Genomic DNA, 5,690 nt, shown 5'->3' with positions numbered 1-5,690 from the left:
CAGTGGTTAAAAAACACTGAATTTAAATTTAAAAAACAAAATATGACATCGTAGATGTGCTCTCTCAACTATTATCTAGATTTACTGGAAGAAAAGTTTCCCGTTAATATATATCTTCCTTGATATCGTGTGATATCATACGAATCCGTTATGCCGCAGGTAAATGCGTGGCTGGTCGATTCATCGCCATATCGTTTCTATTGATTGTTAAATATATTGTTATTCATTATATGGTTATTGCTAAAATTTTAAGAACTCGACAATAACCATTAAAATAGGAGAAAATGCAAGCATTAAGCGATTTTCAATATAGCAAAATATGCAAACGATACCGTCTGACGACGTCACGTGAATCGATGTGTATTGAACATTACACACACGAAATAATTGTAAATAAAATGGTGTATAATTAGATGAGCATAAAATACCCCCAAAATAATTTGATCTATAACACATGCAAACAGCAAATTTTAATCTTAATGGACGGTTGGGTTCTTAAGTGTGAAATGTATGCACTCATCAAAACCATTTAATGTTTAAATATTCGGAATCTAAATGATAACAAACAGTGGTTTAATTTTTTTCGAGTCGTCGGTCCGCTTTAAAATTACACTATAACATGATGCGGTCAATATTGAAATAACGATTACTCTTGAGAAAATTCGGATGATAAATTAGTTGGGGTGAGCAAATGTTCGGGAGGCGCAGAGTGTGTTTTTAACCTGATTTTAACCCCTGTCTATACATATCCTAACACTTTCAAACTTTGTTTCAGTCTTACGTTCTTTCTTTGACGTCTCACTGTCAATAATTTTATTGTACAATATTGCATACATCTTTTTCTTGCACTGACAGCGCGATCTGTTAATGATACCCGAAAGGGCAGTTCAACAGGATCCGAAGATAGATAGATAGGTGCTTTTTTAAAAAATTTTGTCGCGTTTGTGATATGGGTTTGTATTGAATTTTAGGGGACAAACACGAAATTGAATAACAAAAAACTATAATTTTATTTTAGAATTATTGTCCCGTTCAGCGATGACGAAATCGATCAGTTGCATAACGTATTCTCAAGATACGACATTAACCGGGGTAGATGCATTGTGAAATGTGTGAGAAATTAAAGGCTGCACGCAAATTAATAAACACAAGTATGTATTCCAGTGAATGTGTCACATCGTAACAAACAAGACGATAACGCGTGCTAAAATGATTGAATCTTTAATTATCAAACTGGAATATTGTGGCTCGTGGATTTTAAGTTAAAGCGAGTAGAATTCCTTATACGATTTCAATGTCAAAATTTGATTATAGCAATCTTAAGCCAATATATGCATATGAACAAGGAACGCTATACAAAATTAATGAATATACTTTATATTGCGTCATCAAATAAATATTCTTTCATAAGTTTGCGCCAAAACCTACACGTTTGATCGTTATTTTTGCAAAACCAAAATTGTACATACGTGTCGTTTGTACAAATGTGCACATTTTATTGTGTTTTTTTTCCCAACAATATTCATGTTCTGCGCACTTAACGTAGTTTCTGAGATACAGCAGACAATTATTTGCAATCGAATACAATGCTGTAATTTCGTTTATTCTCCGGTGCTAATTCTTCTGAACTTTCATTCTAGGGTTTTATTCATTAACATTTTATTTGTTTTGAAAGAGACGAAATAATATCGTATATACACTCCCTTTAGGACGTTAAACTATTTATTTAAAACCCATAAACACTAAAAATCAACGAATAGTTTGTATAATATTTCGAAGAATAAAGTTAATAAATAAAAAACAACCAAAATTTAAACGCTAGATGTGGTCTGGTAGCATTTTTTAACAAGATACAAAATGGATTTTTTTGTAGGACAATATACCAAACACATGATCATGTACCATGTTAGTGTTCGTGTGCTGCATGAATAGATATCGTTGTAGGCAATTAAAATGGAATATTGTTGCTTTAAACAATCATGTTATTTAACTGTTAGATTGCGATTGTTCAAATTGTATTTACGTGATTTTTAACAATGGCATTTCCGTATTCTTTCAGTAACTATTTAACGTATCTAATTGTTTGTACTATTTTCTCGTAAAAAAAACTGTTGAATACAGACCTTTTTCATCAACGCGTTGTAGACATCTGATGGCTCAGATCGATTTTCTTTTCACATATTAAAGATATTTGTACACAAATAGTTCCAAGTGTTCGTGACATAGGAATGATTAAATATTCTAGAGAAGCATGTTAATCTCAAGCGTGGGCGGGGCAAAGTTTGTTATCGGGCAGGGACATAATAGTTTTGAAAATTGGAGATGTTTATAAGTGTTATCGGTCATGGGTATGATACCACTCAAATATTGTGTCGGCGTCTTTAATGTTATTATGAACCTGTAGCATAACAATTCTTTCATCAGCCTAGGTTGATGGTAAGCATTGATGTTCATTAAGAAATTACTGTTATGTTTTATGTTTTGAGTCTAGAGGGGATAACTTGTGCGATGGAGGGTTACTTTGTCCTACGTTCGGAGGACATTGTCAAGCTGCATACAAGGAGGAAAATATTTTAGTTTTAAAGTAGAGGAACGCGGAAGACGTTGGTCCTCCTTAATGCATGTATACGATTGATTGCTTAGTGACAAATATTACACTCGAAGAAATTTAATATATATTCAAAAAGGCCAAACACAAGGTGTACCTAAAGATTTTCGATAAAAATCATATAGGATAGAAAGGACAATATATTCGACAAACTTGTCGGAAAATGTTTTCATGATGTTAGTGCTCTTATATCTTATTGGTTATATAAATGCAATTATATTATGAGAACGATATACAGAGAACAAAGTTTATTAGTTTACAAAGTGTATATAGCATGAAGTATTTATAATGTATTTGAATCTACAGGGTTTGAACAATGCATACCTAGTTGGTTATCAAAAGCAAACATGCATTTGCCTAGCATCCTTTATTGTAATATGTTTTCGTAGGTGTACAAATAATCAAAATTCTGTTATATTTTACGGTAAAGCGTATCAAAACTAATATTCAAACAAATATGTATTATAATGTTTAAAAAATACGCTATTTAACAAATCACACACATTTTCAGTCAACTAAAGTTTATTGTTCTTTAAAGGGATCTTTTCACGCTTTGGTAAATTGACAAAATTGAAAAAAGTTGTTTCAGATTCGTAAGTTTTCGTTTTAGTTATGATATTTGTGAGGAAACAGTAATACTGAACATTAACCATGTTCTAATACACAGGTGGTTAGCGTGTGGCTATGATATTAATTAGTGAAAACATCATTTTGAATGATAAATAATCATATTATAACGAAAAATTAACTTTTCTGAAAAAAAAATATTTCACTATCAAATATATATATAACAAGGTATGCAACTCAAAATCACCCCAAAACGGGGTGCATCGCTTTGAACAGCCATATCTTCATCAATTGTGCAGCGATTTTCACGATCTCGGTCTTATTCAACGCAGAAATGAATTTCCTTTCTGGAAATGTATATGTCTTGCAATATTTTTACAAATGCTGGGTCAACTTTTAAGAAATAACACGATACACAACACGCATGACCCAGTTGACAGTGATCATGTATTCTTTATGAATGAAATCTCCAGTTGTAAAGACACACCTCCGCATTGGACCAATGAAATCACTAGTATGTTTAAAATGTCAGTTAGTTGAAATGTATGTAAACAAAGGTTTCAAACGGCGCTGGACAGTTAGTCTTGATGCAGAATGTAACGACAAGAACGGTAATAATGTTTTTTCATACGTTTTATTGAATTATGGTATCGAACTACATGAACTTTGTAGGGAAGTTGCCCTATACTCCGTGAAGATTTCAGTCTTAAAGACAGCATGATCACTGTCAACTGGGTCATGCGTGTTGTGTATCGTGTTATTTCTTAAAAGTTGACCCAGCATTTGTAAAAATATTGCAAGACATATACATTTCCGGAAAAGAAATTCATTTCTGCGTTGAATAAGACCGAGATCGTGAAAATCGCTGCAAAATTGATGAAGATATGGCTGTTCAAAGCGATGCACCCCGTTTTGGGCTGATTTTGAGTTGCATACCTTGTTATATATATATTTGATAGTGAAATATTTTTTTTCAGAAAAGTTAATTTTTCGTTATAATATGATTATTTATCATTCAAAATGATGTTTTCACTAATTAATATCATAGCCACACGCTAACCACCTGTGTTCTAATATAGCCATTATATGCATCTTTTGACGATTTTAAAACCTAAAAATTATAAAGCGTTGCAACGCGAAACGATTGAATAATTTGGAGAGTTCTGTTTTTGTCGTAAAATTTTGTGAAACTACGAAGATTGCTTATATAAGGTATAAAATACGTCAAATATGTGTATTCGGCGGAATAGCTCAGTAGGCTAGAGCCTTTTTTCTTCAGGACTCTGGCAGGACTCCAGGGGTCACTGGTTCGAAACCTGCTCCGGGCAATGTTCTTTTCCTTTTTTTCTTTTTTTTTCTTGATTTTTTATTGGAGCTTTTACGATCCAATGTTTACATTTATCAATATATAGCATTTAATGAATAAGTTAAAAAAATGTCAAATTCTGTGAAAAGGCCCCTTTAATGATTAACTCTTCAAAGGTTGGTTAACCAGAGTTAATCCTAAAAGGCATGTCAAACCAGATATTTATGTCATGTGATTTACCAGCTTTTTAGATCATATGAATATCGTGCTAATATTTATTGATACCAGGGTGTCAGGCACTTAACGCATTAAATAATTAGGGGAAATATTAAGTATATAATGTCGCACAACAAAAAAACTCTTGTATATATAACATATTAATACACAAACATGAAATACCAAAAGGAACAATAAAATGGAATAGCTTTATAAGTATGGAGAGCTCAGAATTGGAAAGTCTACATTCATGTTTTTTTAAAGCAATAAAAAATCACACCATCAATGATTCCAAGTAAGAGTTACAATATACTAGCAACAAATAATTTTGTTAAAAAAATGAAAAAAAGTGACTCAGACAAATGCACTTCAAGTAAAACAGACACAGAAACTCTTGTTCATATATTTTGTAGTTGAAATGTCGTACAGCTGTTTTTACATTCCACCACATCTATTATTAAAACATTGTTATCAATTTCAGTTTTGATTGTAAATCCTTTTTATTAGGACAATCGGTAAACAGTCTGTAAAGTTAAACAATTTATATTTTGAAATAAACATTTTTATTTATAATTGTAGACGTAAAATGGTAATCCTTACAATTTACGATCCTCGAAGAAATTGTAAACAAGCATCTGAACTTATACAAAAATATATTTACCAAACATTTATAAAAGTTCGTGTGATTTGGTAAAATCTCTTCGTTATACTAATTTACATTCAAAACTATTAGCGCCTTTGTATTATATTTTTTTTATAGCTTTCGGGCATTAATTATTGTATCATGACTGCTTGTACTGTGCTTTCTAAATATTCAAACGATGTTTGTATGCAAATGTACAATACATATTATCGAATAAAATACATCACATGTTAGTGTCGAGGCAGCTACAAGTACATGTGTATCATTACCGAAATGGCTAAAAACTCAAGAGTACATACAACACAATATAGAAATACATAACCACTTCCGACATGAATCATCACCGAATA

The 5,690-nt window shown here is 31.7% G+C and overlaps 1 protein-coding gene across 7 annotated transcripts in view; it reads left to right on the top strand.

The window, feature by feature from the left end:
* LOC127837691 (3-oxoacyl-[acyl-carrier-protein] reductase FabG-like) overlaps positions 1–5,690 on the top strand; it is a 325,705-nt gene that overhangs the window by 46,885 nt on the left and 273,130 nt on the right. The gene's annotated exons all lie outside the window — the stretch shown is intronic.

This window comes from Dreissena polymorpha, chromosome 7, assembly GCF_020536995.1.
Source record: "Dreissena polymorpha isolate Duluth1 chromosome 7, UMN_Dpol_1.0, whole genome shotgun sequence".
Taxonomy (NCBI): Eukaryota; Metazoa; Mollusca; class Bivalvia; order Myida; family Dreissenidae; genus Dreissena; species Dreissena polymorpha.
Note: the sequence above shows the minus strand (reverse complement) of the source record. Positions and strands in the feature narration are given on the sequence as shown.